This window comes from Equus przewalskii, chromosome 12 (genome assembly GCF_037783145.1).
Source record: "Equus przewalskii isolate Varuska chromosome 12, EquPr2, whole genome shotgun sequence".
NCBI classification, from domain to species: domain Eukaryota; kingdom Metazoa; phylum Chordata; class Mammalia; order Perissodactyla; family Equidae; genus Equus; species Equus przewalskii.
In genome coordinates, this window is record NC_091842.1 from 19,536,857 (window position 1) to 19,552,558 (window position 15,702).

The 15,702-nt window shown below is 42.4% G+C and overlaps 1 protein-coding gene across 1 annotated transcript in view; it reads left to right on the forward strand.

Annotated features, from left to right (window-relative positions):
* BCL7C (BAF chromatin remodeling complex subunit BCL7C) overlaps nucleotides 1-15,702 on the forward strand; it is a 45,588-nt gene that overhangs the window by 15,272 nt on the left and 14,614 nt on the right. The gene's annotated exons all lie outside the window — the stretch shown is intronic.

Genomic DNA, 15,702 nt, shown 5'->3' on the forward strand with positions numbered 1-15,702 from the left:
CAGGATCACACAGCTAGTGATCGGAGCAACAAGGATTGGAACCCAGATACCCATCCCTGAGTCCCCTACTCTGTTAATTCCTTAGTGATCTTCCAGAGTTGAGAGCCACATAAATGAGTTCTTGGGGGATGATGACTGGCTGTGGTCCCAAAGCATGTCTCTTACCCTCTCTGGCTGCATTTCCTTATCTGCAAAATCTCTTTTCTCCCCCCAACTTTTTAATGAAAGCAGGCCTGGTTTTTTTTTTTTTTTTAAGTGATTTCAAAATTAAACGTGAAGACCATTGTGAAGAGAGTGTTCTTATAAAGAAAGGAGTCTCACTCCTTTTTGGGTGGGGTCATATGGTCTGTTCTAAGGAGACATTTTCTGCCTAGGCTTCTAGAGCAGCAACTGGGCTGAGGGGCTTGGAGTTTAGGGGAAAGGAGATGAGGATCCTTGAGTGTGCGTGAGGAGCAAGGGCGTGATGGAAACAGTGGTTCCCATGTACTGGGTCTTCGTTGCTTGCCAGGCCCTGGGCTGTGTGCTCTCTGTATATGGGCATGTATGATGTGGACGCACATGCACCAATATGCCAGAGGGCAGGCTTTTTTCCACTGCTCCGCTCCACTTCTCTAGATTCTTAGAAGACAGTTTTCTTAGAGGTCACCTCCTCCTACCTCCTAATTTAGAGGTAAGGAATCATTTGTGTTCATTTCTCAACAGTCATGGAGGTTCTGTTCTATGCTAGGCCCCAGGCTGAGCTCTTAGAAAAGATAGGAAAGACCAATTCAAGGTGTGAGTAACAGGAATCTCTAGGTGGTAGGAGTATAGTGTTACTCTTATTTTTACTTACCTGTATTTCTCAAATTTCTGCAATGCACTAAACTGTTTTTATAATAAAAGTCAATTACCTTCTCTCACAGTATCCCTCTGCTTGCACAGTGCTCCTTCTCCAGTTTCAATGATTACATACCTCAAAACCGCCATGGTGGGAGAAATTTCAGTTAAGGAACTCAAGACCTTGTACTAGAGAGCTGTCCCCCTAATTCAAGTGGCAGCCACATCTGCACTCCCCTTCTGAGTAAAGGGACCAAATGTCATGACACCCCACTTTCCTCCTCTCAAATCCTGAGTTGGTCCAGGGATTGGCATCTGAATCCAACTTTTTGTAGTGGTGATACTCAACAGGGCAGTACTGGGCCTGAGCATTCAGAAAGGTATGGGGCAGATTTGATTTCTGAGGATGCTACAGACACACAGTTAGCAGGGCCAAAGGCTGCTGATCATTCTGCAATTCACCAGGCAGCCCACACAACAAATATCCTGCCCAGAATGCCAGTGGACTCCTATAGGCTGGCCTGGTGGCCTGTGGGGTGTTTGGGCCTGGAAATACTGCCTAAGTGGATCACTTTTACCCAGCTGATCAGATCTAATCTCTTGGGAAGTTTGAAAGCCAGACCCAGAAAAAGTGAACTGAAACAGCAGGGACCATGAGAGCCCATATCAGGAGTCTGGTGGGGTCACTGTGCTGGGGGTGAATGTGCCACCTCCAAGGAACAAGGATGTTCCAGAGAGCTTGTGACTTCCATGGGTCTCAAAGGGCATGACCAAAGCCCCAGGTGTCTGTGAAGCTCCACCATGAACACTCAGCAGCTAGATGGGATACATAAACCTGTGAAAAGTCCTATAAATGTTTTTCCTGTTACTGAAAGTCATTGAATAGGCAATAAGTGACATTTTAAATAATTTAAAATTATTTCTTTGATCAATGGATATTCTACATACCCTTCCTTATTTTCTTGAAATGTTTTAGGATTCATCCTTTTGGTGAGTTATTTTGGGAGAGGTAACATGCCCTCTTAAGAGGGATATTCTTCTATGGGATGTTTGCTGCCTGTTTAATTTTACAGCTCCAAGTCCCAAAGTCATGGGCAAGGAATGACTTGAAATTTGTATATACTGGATCTCAAATTTTCACTGCCTAAAAGTTGAACAGAAAGAAGTAAATCCACATACTTAAGAATTTTGTGTAAGTAGACTTTGTGATTGGGGAAGGATTATACCAATGAACAATGCCTAGCTAAGTATTTTGTTCAATTTATAATTATAAATTCAATTAAAATCATTAACGTTATAGGCTTAGAGAGGGAATGCAATAGGATCAGAGTCACAGAGCAGGTTAGTGCAAAGCTAGAAGTACAACTTTGATCCCTTATCTTCAGGCACAGTGCTCTTTCCACTCATTGTTTCCTCATGACTGTCAGTTCACAAAGCTATGGCCAATGAGAAAACTCTGTAGATTAGTCTAAGAGTGAAGCTCAGAAAAGAAGGAAGGTGAAGCAGAGGTCATAACAGGAAGGCAAATTCTTAAAATTTTTTTTTTGTATTAATCATCTATTATTGTAATAAATCACCACAAATTTAATGGCTTTAACAACACAAATTTATTTTCTTACAGTTCTGTGGGTAGAAGTCCAACAGAGTTCTCACTGGACTGAAATCAATGTGTGGGCAGGGCTGTGTTCCTTCTGAGGCTCTCAGGGAGATCTGTTTCCTTGCCTTTTCCAGCTTCCAGAGGCTCTTCAGGTTCCTTGGCTCTCATGGTCTCCTTCCCCATCTTCAGAGCAGCATGTCACATCTCTCTGACCATTCTGCACAGTCATGTCTGCCTCTGACTGTAACTAGAAAAGGTTCTCTGACTTTAAGGACGGATGTAATTACACTGCACTGTCTGGATAATCCAGGATAATCTCCCCGTCTCAAGCTCTTTAACTTAATCGCATCCACAAAGTCCCTTCTGCCAAGTAAAGTGACATAGTCACAGGTTCTGGGGATTAGGGCGTGGACATTTTAGGACATTAGAGCGAGAGCCCTTCTTCTGCCATAGCAGAATATTCACAGCAAAACAGATAGTTTAACATAATATAAAACAAAATACCCTCATAACCTCCCCCCAGACTAAGAAATAAACATTGCCAGAATCTCAGCAAAACCCCCTCCCCTCAATCATATTTTTATTTGCATGTGCCTGATATTTTTTTGGTCTGTGTATTTATTTGAAACTTTTTTTTTTGAGGAAGATTAGCCCTGAGCTAACTACTGCCACTCTTCCACTTTTTGCTGAGGAAGCCTGGCCCTGAGCTAACATCCGTGCCCATCTTCCTCTACTTTATATGTGGGATGCCTACCACAGCATGGCTTGCCAAGCGGTGCCATGTCCACACCTGGGATTTGAACCGGCGAACCCTGGGTCACCGAGAAGTGGAACGTGCGAACTTAACCACTGCACCACCAGGCCGGCCCCTATCTGAAATATTTTTGTCACTTTATTTTGTGGGTGTTTCCTATAAATTGCTTATAGCTAGATTTTAAAAGTAATTTAGTCTGACCTCTGTTTTATGATAGATTAATTCAGCCTGTTTATTGCAATAATCTATATACTTTTTTCTTTCCACCTTATTTTATATTTACTATTTATTTTTCATTAATGTTTTCCTGTTTGCTTTTTCTTTTTAATAACTTTTGTGGGCTTGGTCAAATTTCTATTTATTTCCTGCCTCCTGCCCCCTGCCTTTTTTAACTGCTGTGTTTATCTTCTCTTTCCTAACAATTATTCTTAAACTGTTGTATTAGTACAGGGTAATAATCCTACTCCTTCACCAAAATGTTTTACTTGCCCACTCCTCCACAGCCTCCTGAAAGATAATACCTTTAGAATGCTTTTAAGTTCCCTACTCTCCCCACTCCTGGAACTTTACTAAGATAGCTTACAATCTTTTGTTTAGTCTGTTACTAGGTTTTTCCTTAAAGTTAATCAGTTCTGCGGAAGGATCCTTACTTAAGACTTAAAGCACAAATTCCCAGTCTATTTTCTACTATTTTTAAACTGAACCATATGTTGCAAGATTCATTGCTCACCTCTGCTATCTCACCTCTTCATCTTTCATTCTCATGAGCTCTCAATCACTATTGAGAGAATTTCTAGAGCACTTCCCTCTAGGGCATGCACACAGTATACACACTGAGTCTTATATGCCAGAAGACGTCTTTCTTTTGCCCTGGTTGGGAGGTGACACGATCGCTGGTTTTGATTCTTGGGTTGCATTGCTTTTCTCCTAGCAGTCTGTATTCTGTTGTCTCCTAGCTTATAGTATTGCAGACAGGTGGCCTTAAACTAGTCTGATTCTCGCTCCTTTATAAGTAACCTAGTCTTACTATCTGGAAGCTTGTAAGTTGTTTTTTCTATTTCTGAAGTTGAGGAATTTCATCAGGATATGTCTACATGCTTATCATTATTCATGTGAGTCCTTTTAATCTTCAGACTCAAATTTCCCTCTCCATTTGTTACTTTTCTCTTCTTTTGGGACTCCCATTATTTGCATGTTAGGTCTTCTGGATCTGACTTTCAAATTTACATTTAATGGTGTGATTTCCTTTCCCTTATATTTTTGATGTGTTGTAAGATTTCTTCAGTGTCTTTGAGTTTATCATTAGTGACTATGCCAATTACCAAGTATGTCTATTCTAATTATAAATTCAGGCATTGAGGAAATAACCATGAGATGGGTCTGTGGGCCACCTAAGTCCAATGAATTGGCCTGGAGTTAAGACTCCATTTATCACTTGACTGCTCTAAGCTCCTGCTGTGAAAGTGGACCACCATGGCATTTTGGGTCCCCAGGAATAAGTGTCCATTTAGAGCCAATGTCTAGTAATCCCAGAAAGGCCTAGATGTTTCCTTTTCCCCGGTGCACAGACACCCTACTAAATGGCCATATATCCCTTCGGGGAAGGCTTGGGGGAAGATTTACAATTAATACTTGCAGCAGTGGTGCAGAGTCCTCCCTCCAGGAGACTCGGCGTCACTTTCAATCAAGGGGCTCTGAGTCTAGGATTGACTTGGGTCTGGCAAACTGGTGAGAGACTGTGACTCTTCACTGTGGCAAGTCAAGTTAGGATTTTGGCTATCAGACCTAGGGTTCTTCCTGTTGTATAGATCAAGCAAGAGAGAAACACTTCCAGAATGGTAGAGTAAGGACCTCTGAAAATCCACTCCTCCATAAAAATTAGAACCCTGGCACAATTGTCAAAATAAGCTTTTTCAGGACTCTGAAAATTAACCAAAGGTTAGCTGCAATCCAGGGAGCATTTATTCAAGAAAAATAGCTGTATCCTAGTGACAGCAGTGAACTTTGTGTAGCTTTAACTTGCCCTAGTCCCATTGTCCTCTCCCTAGGTCCACAGCAATGTTGGAAACTAAAAGCCTCACATCTAGAAGAGCTGTGGAAGAATGGCCTGGTAGCCACTGGAGGGGCAGAACAAGTTTGAAGCTCTACTACAGCCCCATCCCCAGAGAAGTGTCACTATTTGACCTATCTGGTAGCTCTCTGAAAAGCTCTGTTCTCAGGGTTTGTCTCTATTTGACTCAGAACTCTCCCTGTGTTAACAGCTATATCCCTAGGGTATTTGTTGAAAACAATTAGTGGCAGTTGTTTAATATCACAGCTGCCTGAAGTGGCAATACCTGTTGGGGGTAACAAGAGGCTGAAAAAAATACTTGAAAGGAAAAAGTTGGGAATGAGATATCCCTAGGACCTTGAAAAGCTCTGACATATTCCTGGGAAATCCTAAAAGGTCACAAGCATGTGTAGGGCTATGTGCATGCCCAGGAAAGACCTGAAGAGACCCAAAGCTCTCTGTGCAAGCAGGAAGTGAAGGTTAAAGGAGTATTGTGCACACACATGTAAAGCCCCACAGAAAAGGCTAGGAGGCTTATTTGTTGAAGGCACTTAGGGAAATCTCTGTCCAACCATTAGCTGACCACTAAGCTAATTGGGCAGAGACTTCAGTGGCTGGCCACACAACAAAGAACACATTCTTTACAGAATTAGTCTAGGAAAGTCACTAATCAAACAGCAGCAACAACAAAAACAGAGCCTGGGAATAGGTGAAATTTGATTTTCAGAGTTGCCACATTATAATATTTAAGATATCAGTTTCAACAAAAAATTATGAGACATGCAAAGAAACAGGAAGGTATGGCTCATATAGAGGAAAAAAGCAGTCAAAAGAAACTCTCCCTGAGGAAGCCCAGACATTGAAGTTACTAGGCAAAGTCAACTGTTAAAGTATATTCAAAGAACTAAAGGAAACCAAGTCTAAGAAATTGAAAGAAAGTATGAGAATGATGTCTCATTAAATAGAGAATAAGTAGATAGGAATTTTATGATGATATATTATGTAATATAATATATATTATTTAATATATTATAATATGATATATATGTAATATATATAGTATAGTATATAATACACCATGGTGTATATGCTATATACTATATATGTACAATAAATGAGATGAAGGATTCACTAAAAGGGCTCAATAGTAGGTTTGACCTGGCAGAATAAAGAATCAGCAAACTTGAAGACAGGTCAATTGAGATTATTCAGTCTGAGGAACAGAAAGAAAAAATGAATGAAGAAAAATGAGTAGTGTCCCCAGAGACCTGTGGGACACCATCGAGTGCACTAACATACCCATAATGAGAGTCCCAGAAGGAGAGGAGAGAAAGGGGAAGAAAGAATATTTGACGAAATAATGGACAAAAGCTTCCCAAATTTGATTTTTTAAAAAACATTAATTTACATATTCATGATGCTCAAAGTAGGATAAACTGAGATTCACATCTAAACACATCATAGTCAAACTGTCAAAAGACAGAGAATATTGAAAGCAGCAAGAGAAAAAGCAACTCATCATGTACAAGGGATCCTCAATAAGTTTAACAGCTAACTTCTTACCAGAAACTATGGAGACCAGAAGGCAGTGGGATAACATTTGAAATGCTAAAAGAACAAAACTGTCAACCAAGAAAGCTATATTCAACAAAACTATCTTTGAAAAATAAAGGAGAAATTAAGACATTCTCAGATAAACAAAAATGGAGAATTTGTTCCTAGCAGACCTGCTCTACAAGAAATACAAGGAGAGTCCTTCAGGCTGAAATGAAAGGACTAGACAGCAACTCAAATCCACATGTAAAAATAAAGAACATTAATAAAGGAAACAATATAAGTACATGGAAAAGACAGTATAAATGTATTTTTTGTTTATAATTTTTTCTTTTGTATGATTTAAAGACAACTGCCAAAAAGCAATAATTGTAAAACTGTTTTGGGGCTTATGTAAAGATGTAAGGGTGCTGGCCTGGTGGTGCAGTGGTTAAGTTCGCACTTTCTGCTTTGGCAGCCCAGGGTTCGCCGGTTTGGATCCTGGGTGTGGACCTATGCATCGCTTGTCAAGCTATGCTGTGGCAGGCGTTGCACATATAAAGTGGAGGAAGATGGGCATGGATGTTAGCTCAGGGCTAGTCTTCCTCAGTAAAAAAGAGCAGGATTGGTGGCAGATGTTAGCTCAGGGCTAATCTTCCTCAAAAAAAAAAAATGTAACTTGTTAGACAATAATAGGACAAATGAAGAATGAAAGAACAGAGTATAGAGAAGCAAAGTTTTTATATACTGTTGAAATTAAGTTGGCATTAACATGAACTAGATTGTTTTAAGTAAAGGTGTTAATTCTAATCCCCAGGGGAACCACTAAGAAAGTAACCCAAAAGAATAGAGTAAAAGAAACAAAGGAACTAAAATGGAATACTAAAAAATATTTAATGCAAAAGAAAGCAATAATGAAGGAATATGGGGAACAAAAAAGTTGACATACAGAGAACAAATCACAAAATGACAGACATAAATCCTATCTTATTAATTACATTCAATGTAAATGTACTAAACATTCCAGTCAAAATATTGGCAGAATGGATTAAAAAACAAAATCTCAACATGATCCAACTATACACTGTCTTTATAATCAAAGACATAAATAGGTTGAAAGTAAAAGCATAGCAAAAGATATGCTATGCAAAAGTAACCATAAGAGAGTGGAGTGGCTATACTAATATCAGACAAAACAGAATTTAAGATAAAACTTGTTACTAGAGGCAAAAGACATTTTATAATGATAAAAAGGTCAATCCATCAGGAAAACATAATAGTTATAAACATATATGTACCTAAAACAGAGCCCCAAAATTCATGAAACAAAAACTGAGAGCTGAAGGGAGAATTAGACAATTTAACAGTAATAGTTGGAGACTTCAATACCCTACTTTCATTAATGGATAGAGTAACTAGACAGAAGATCAGCAAAGAAATAGATCAAGCAATACTGGAGTAGCTTGCTGTCTATTTCATTCCTAGGAACACCCACTGCCAAAGACCTCTGCAAGCCAAGAAATCAGATTGCCTAGTGGTCCCTGCTGCCCTTTACAGTTGATATGTCCACCTTGTCTGGATCCCATCATACTCACTGAGATTAGGGAACACATCTCAATGATTGTATCCCCTACAGCCATACCTGGCCTGCAAAAGAAAGTAACCAGGAGCTTTCCAAGGATGGAGGTGGGAGCCGGCCCGGTGGCGCAGCGCTTAAGTGCGTACATTCTGCTTCAGCAGCCCGGGTTTGCCGGTTCAGATCCCGGGTGCGGACATGGCACCACTTGGCACACCATGCTGTGGTAGGCGTCCCACATATAAAGTAGAGGAAGATGGGCACGGATGTTAGCTCAGGGCCAGTCTTCTTCAGCAAAAAGAGGAGGATTGGCAGCAGTTAGCTCAGGGCTAATCTTCCAAAAAAAAGGATGGAGGTGCTGCCTTCAATGCCCTAGCAAAGTAATTGTCTTCTGGGTCCTCTCACAGAATATGGTTGACAGGTTGCACAAGATAAACCCAGTCTATCATCCTAAGCCTTTGGATTCCTTCTTCTATGTAATGCCAGGAAAACTCTGGCATCTCAACTTCACTAACTGTAGGCCACCATCAAGTCCAAATTTCAGTCAACTAACCAAGTAACTGCTTAAAGATTTTATTTTTTTTCCCTTTTTCTCCCCAAAACCCCCCGGTACATAGTTGTGTACTTTTAGTTGTGAGTCCTTCCAGTTGTGGCATGTGGGACACCACCTCAGCATGGCTTGATGATCGGTGCCATGTCTGTGCCCAGGATTCAAACCAGGGAAACCCCGGGCTGCCAAAGCCGAGTGCGTGAACTTAACCACTCGGCTATGGGGCCGTCCCCCACCAAGTAACTTTTTAGAACCAACTTCAGGTACGTGAGCTAGCACATTAAATCTGGAATCTCTAGTAAATGCACCCATATCAATGAATTTGGCCCTATCTAGTGTTATATTTTACCCTCATTGGTCTAACACCCTTAGAATCCATTCTTACACACTCCCCAGGTTTCTGCCAACATATTAGCAATGTGTTGCAATTCTTTTGATATGTAAGCTGTTTCCTCCTGGATCATCGTGTGTACCTGTAGCCCTGGAACATGCTGAAATTTGACCCTAGTTAAAGGTCTAGTGGCAACAGGGTAGTTGTCCTGGGTTTTGAATGAAATGAGCATCCCCTTTCAAGGCATTTGCCCCAGGTAAAGTTAACACAGGGTTTTCAGACAGAGGAAAGCTAGTCTCTTCAGATACAGGAAGGAAAGCTACTTCCACGGGCAAGGGAGTTTCAGAATGACCTGAGAGCTCAATATTGTCCACTTCATCTGAGTCCAAGTAGATAAACCATTCCAAATTTCTGGATCCTATTCTTTCCTGATCAATGCCCTAGTTTTCCCATGACAGATTTGATATGACTGAATTAAACTGTCATTATAATTCAACAACCTACACAATTAAATTTTGTGTTTGACTTTTACCAATATCAGCCCTGGGTCTACGTAAGAAAGAGCTTGTTTTAGGACTGTCTTGGAAGCATCCTGGTTCTCAGACTGTCACTGTGCTGGGAGTTAATAGACCTGAGCTTGTCATTTTCTCTCTGTGATCATTCAAGCGCACTGAAAAGAATCCATCCTACACCACAGTCCTGGTTATCACTACTGCCATAGCAGTCGAGGGCAGCAGCCACTTGGCTTCCCAAGGCATGTGCTTCTGTTGGCACTTCACCACAGTCAGCTACAGGTGACAGCTTTAACTGTGATGCCACTGCACACTATGGATTACTAGCATCCCATTTCCCATTGGCAAAGAGCTCAGCACTGCTCAAGCCCAAGTGTGTGGCCAAACAAATTGCAAAATCCCATCTTTGCGGGTTTATCTCCTGGAACCACTCCCAGTACGAATTATTACATCAGTAAGGTCCAATCAGGAGACAGAAGCCACAATGGGAAAGTTTAACATAAATAATTATTAATAGGGGATTGGAATAATAGGGGATTAACTAATGAGAGCTAAATACAATTCTAAAGAACACAGAAGTAGCAGATATAATATAAGGTCAGCTACTATCTGTAGAGCTGAGATAGAGTGCCCAAGGAAGAGTCCTCTCCCGTCAGGGCAGAGATCCAGACTTCATTTGAAAGGGCATAGAGAGCAGTCGCTGATGTGCCTCACCAAGGGGCGTTCCTGGAAATCTGCTCTCTGGGTGTCAGGTGAAGCTGCTAGTCACCGCACACTGCTGGGACCAAGGCTGTAGGAAGTCTACTCTGCAGGAGCCCAGTGCTGGAGAGAGCTTTGCCAGTGCAGGCATGCTGTTAACAGGAGTCAAGGACTAGAGCGTGCATACTCAGTGAAAGCCCAGTGCTGGAGACAGCTGCACCAATACCGGAATCAATCACTGTAGCAAGACATGCCATTGCAGAAGTCAAACATTAGAGAAAGTGCACTGAATAAGCACAGTGCTGGGGGAAACCAGCCTGCTGCAGAAGTCAGTGCTGGAGAAAGCTTGCTCTGCAGGAGTGCAGTGCTAGAGAGAGCTGCATGAGGGTCAAGACTGTGAGTGTGCAAAAGGAGTACAAACATCAGGAGTCCACACACTGCAAAGGCAGCATGTGGTCTGGGGTTTGTGGTGTCCACATAGGGGTAGAGGGGGTGCGGCAAGGTGGTTGCAAGCTGGGAGGTGCGAGCTCCCCAAAGGATTCCTCACTCTGGACACGCATCTAAGGCAGAGGAGCACTGGATGTGCCCACATACGTGTGCTCCTGCAAAACTGCAGCAAGTGCAAGAAAAATGAAACCTCAACAGGACAAGAAGAGCAGCCTCTTCCTCTTTCAATGTCCCTCCAGCGCCCTCTACCGACAAAGTTTAACATCATGCTCAGTGCAAGGAGAAATGCATAACTAATCCAGCCCATTATCTCAGAGCAGATCCTGGAGGGTGAATATGGAGCTGAAAGGCAATAAGTTGAAAACTGACATAATGGCAGAATCCCCACATAGGCTCTCTAACTCCACAGACTGGCGGCCAATATGGTAGGAAGGGCTTAGTGAAAGCCCCTGGAACTTCCTATCCCTACAAAGACAACAAACCAGTAAAATACCACATCCCTGGGAGAAGCACAGAGATTCGTGCCTCCGTCAAAGAACTGAAAGCAGCAGGAGTAATGAGACCTATCACATACCCATTTAACCCACTAGGTTGGCCTGTGCAGAAGTCAGATGGATCTTGGAGAATGACTGTGAACCTTCATGAACTTAATCAGGTGATGATTCCAATTGCACCTGCTGTCCTAGGTTTGGTATCTTTCCCAGAACAAATCAACATGGCCCCTGGGATTTGGTACGCAGCTATTGACCTGGCTTTTTCTCCATGCCAATATGCCGGGTCCACCAGAGTAGTTTCCTTATAGCTGGCAAGGCCACCATGTATCTTCAGGTTGCCTCAGGGCTATGTCAATTCTGCTCTGTCATAATATAGACTGCAGAGATCTTGATCATCTTAGCATTCCACAGAACATCACACGAGTCCACTATATTGATAACATTATTGGAACTGATGAGCAGGAAGTAACAAGTACTTTAATTGCCTTAGTAAGACATATGCAAACTAGAAAGTGGGAGATAAACCCCACAAAAGATTCCGGGGTCTGCTAACCCAGTGAAGTTTCTAAGGATTCAGTGGTCTAGAGTATGTAAAGATATCTCCTCCAAGGTGAAAGACAAGTTGCACCTCATGCAACCTACTCCCCTCAAAGGAACACAAGGCTTGGTAGGCCTGTTTAGTTTTGCAGGCAACATATCTCATCAGTAGAGTCACCTGTGAGGTGCCAGTTTTGAGAAGGGACCAGAGCAAGAGAAGGCTCTGCAGCAGGTTCAGGCTGCAATATGTACTGCCCTAAAACTTATGACCCAGCAGAGCCAGTGTTATTCAAAATGTCCATGGCAAACAGGGATGCCATATGGAACCTCTGGGAAGCACCAATAGCAGAACCACAGCACAGACTCACGGGACTTTTATAAATGTAGGCCCTTTTCTACGGACAACTATTATATTTTTGAGAAACACCTTCTGGTTTGCTATTGGGACTTCATAGGGACTGAACACCTAACCAGGGGACATCAGGTAACCTTGAAACCTGAGCCTCTCATCATGAATGATGAACCATAAGGTTGGGTGTGCACAGCAGGAATCTGTCATCAATTGGAAATGGTATATAAGAGACCAGGCTTGGAGAGGTCCAGAGGGTATGAGCCATTTACTTAAGCAGATGGTTCCTGTTGCACTATCTTCTCTCCCTCAGTCAATGCCTGTGACCTCCAGGGGTGTCCCTTATGCACAGCTGACTGAGGAAGAAACAACTCAAGCCTGGTTACAGATGAGTCTGTCTGATATGCTGTTATGACCTGACAGTGGACAGCTGTAGCACAGCCCCTCTTGGCTGAACCTGAAGGACAGTGGTGAAGAAAAAGCCTTGCAGTGGACAGAACTTCAAACAGTGCATTTGGTTGTTCACTGTCTGGCATGAGGAATGGCCAGAAGCACACACCTGTACTAATTCATGGGCAGTTGCTGATTGTTTGGCTGGATGGTCAGGGACTTGGAAGGAACAGGATTGGAAGATTGGTGACAAGGAACTTTGAACTTTTGTAACCTTTTTTAAAAAATAATTTTACTTCAATTTGGAATCATTTCATCCAGGAGCCCAGCTTGGTTTCTGAGTTCCTTTAGATGGGCCGTTAGCTTTTCTTTAACTATTCCTGATTTTATTGGCTCTTAGCAGTCAGAACAGGATATTACATTCTCACAAATAGAGGCAAGAGGTATAGGCATCAGTTTCCTCTTAGTGGCCCATGCATTTGTCTGCTTGGGCTGCCATGACAAAATGCCAGAGACTGGGAGCTGAAACAGAAGTTTATTTTCTCATGGTTCCAGAGGTTAGAAGTCCAATCTCCTCTTCTTAGAAGGACACCACTCATATTGGATTAAGGCCCACCCTAATGACCCTATTTTAACTTAATTACCTCTTTAAAGACCCTAGTTCCAAATACAGTCCCATTCTGAGGAACTAGAGGTTAGGACTTCAGCATATGAAATTTTGGGGGGAGAAGAAGGAGACACAATTCAGCCCTTAATAGCCAATATTAAACAAATTTGAAGGCCATTATCCTACAGCTAAGACACTAAGAGGAAGCCTCACCTATGGGTTCAAGTGCAGGCAGCAGTCTTGCCAAGTCAGTGTGCCTGTGCAGCTCCTGTCCAGATCCTCAAAGGTGAGCGCAGTAGGTAGGCTCTTCCAGGGCTGCATGTTGGGAGAGGAGGGGGGAACCCATTATTTTTACTCCTCTTCTTGAGCTCTGGGCCATGTTACTAAATCAGAATTAATGATTTATCCATCCACAGTCACTGGCAGCACTGGACCATGACGAACCTCCCTTTGTAAAACTTGGGATGTGGAAGAGTAGAGCAGAACCCAAGTTCTAGCCGGCAGGTGCACTCTCAAGGGGAAACGCAGAGGAAGGAACTGGTATATGGATACATCATTTCTCCTTCCTAAGTCAGTCAGGAGGTGGGGAAAGGCAGGAGTGTATACCAGGAGTCCTCCCTCTGCATGAAGGGAAACATCAGGAGTAGGGAAGATGTGTTCTCCCCACCAACATTATGCAAGAGGGATGTTATAGCCATTTCCTAAAGGGATTCCCATGTTCTCTCCAGCTGAGCTATTTCATGAAACCAAGTGTATTAGTTTTCTATTGCTGCATAACAACTGCAAACTTAGCTTAAAACAACAGCCACTTACTATCTCACAGTTCTGTAGGTCAGATCCCGTGGGCTTGGCTGTTCTCAGCTTAGGGTCTCATAAAACCAAAGTCAAGGTGTTGGCTGGGCTGGGCTCTTATGTAGAAGCTCAGGGGAAGAATCCACTTCCAAGCGAATTCAGGTTGTTGGCCCAATTCAGTGCCTTGCAGTGCAGGATGTTGTTCAATGTTTTCTTGCTAGCTGTTAGCTGGGGGCAGCTCTTTAGAGGCCACTGCATTCCTCATCACGTGTCTCCCTTCATCTTCAAGCCAGCAGTGGCTCAAATCCCTGTCATGCTTCAAATCTCTGACTTTTTCTCCTGCTACCAGCTGGAGAAAACTCTGCTTTTAAATGGCCAACTGATGGGGTGATAATCTTGGTATCTTAACATCAGTTGACTTGGAACTTTAATTACATCTGCAGAATCCCTTCACAGCAGTTTCTAGATTAATGTTTGACTGAATAACCAGAGGACAGGCATTTTAGGAGGTTATCTTTAGAATTCCACCTACCATACAAGGAATCCCCATCTTTGCCCCAGACCTTAAGAGAGGCAAAATCCCTCTCTGCCACAGATTTCTTAGATCCTAGCTGGGCACAGAAGACAAGAAAGTGTGGTACATGCTGTCTTCCTCTGGAGAGACCGCAGTCAAATCCTCAGCTGGTTCATAAATTCTTAGCAACTTCGTGTGATTTAGAAAAAGGTGACCTTTCCTTAAAGAACTTACTGCCATCTGTTGGAAATTTCCTGTAATAACTATAAAGATCTCTACCAGGAAGTGAAGGGCACCTCCAAGAGTTGTGCAGTGCATAACCCAGTGGGATCAGATACACCCTCGCATTCCAACCATTGTCCCATGCTAAGTGTCTTCTCTGGAGACATTTTTTCCCAGAACCCTTCTTTCTGACATTCTTCATTGGTTTATTTTTATCTGTTGATGATTTGGGGGAAATGTGACATAATGTGACCATTATTTGGCCTGAATAGGGTGATGAATTAATACTCAGAAAAAAAAACATGTTTGCCATTGGTCTGATCTAATCTGTTTGTTTATATCCATAAGCAAATATCCAAGATCTTACAAGGAGCAAACCCCAAAGTAACAGCAATATTAAGGTAATAATAGTAGCCACTGGTGTTACTCAGTGTCTGTATCTATGTACATGTACAGATATAGATCATATATATATAATACACACACAAACACTCACATATATACATAATCTCACTTAATCCTCACAGGAATCCTGTCAAGTAGGGATTATTATCCCTCTAGATAGACAAGAAAACTGAGGCCCAGTAATGTTATATTACTTGTCCAAGGTCATGGATACAAAGAAGCTGAGTTAGGACTTAAACCTATACCATCTGATCTGAAGCCTACGCTCCTAACCACTTATGTAGAGATTAGTTGAGTTCCTGTGCCTTCACTTGACACCTTTGCTGTCTGCCTCACTGTGGCCCAACCTGGGACAGAGAAGAGGCCAGGCCTGGAATGTCTTAGTTCTATTCATGGAAATGGACTGAAGGGAAAAGTGTGGTAGGGAGTTCTTTGTGGCCAAAAGAGAATGGCCACTGGGCTTGGAGGAAAAACGGTAGGCCCTGCCTTGTTCACCATGGTATCTCCAGTGCCTGGCGCCTTGCTGG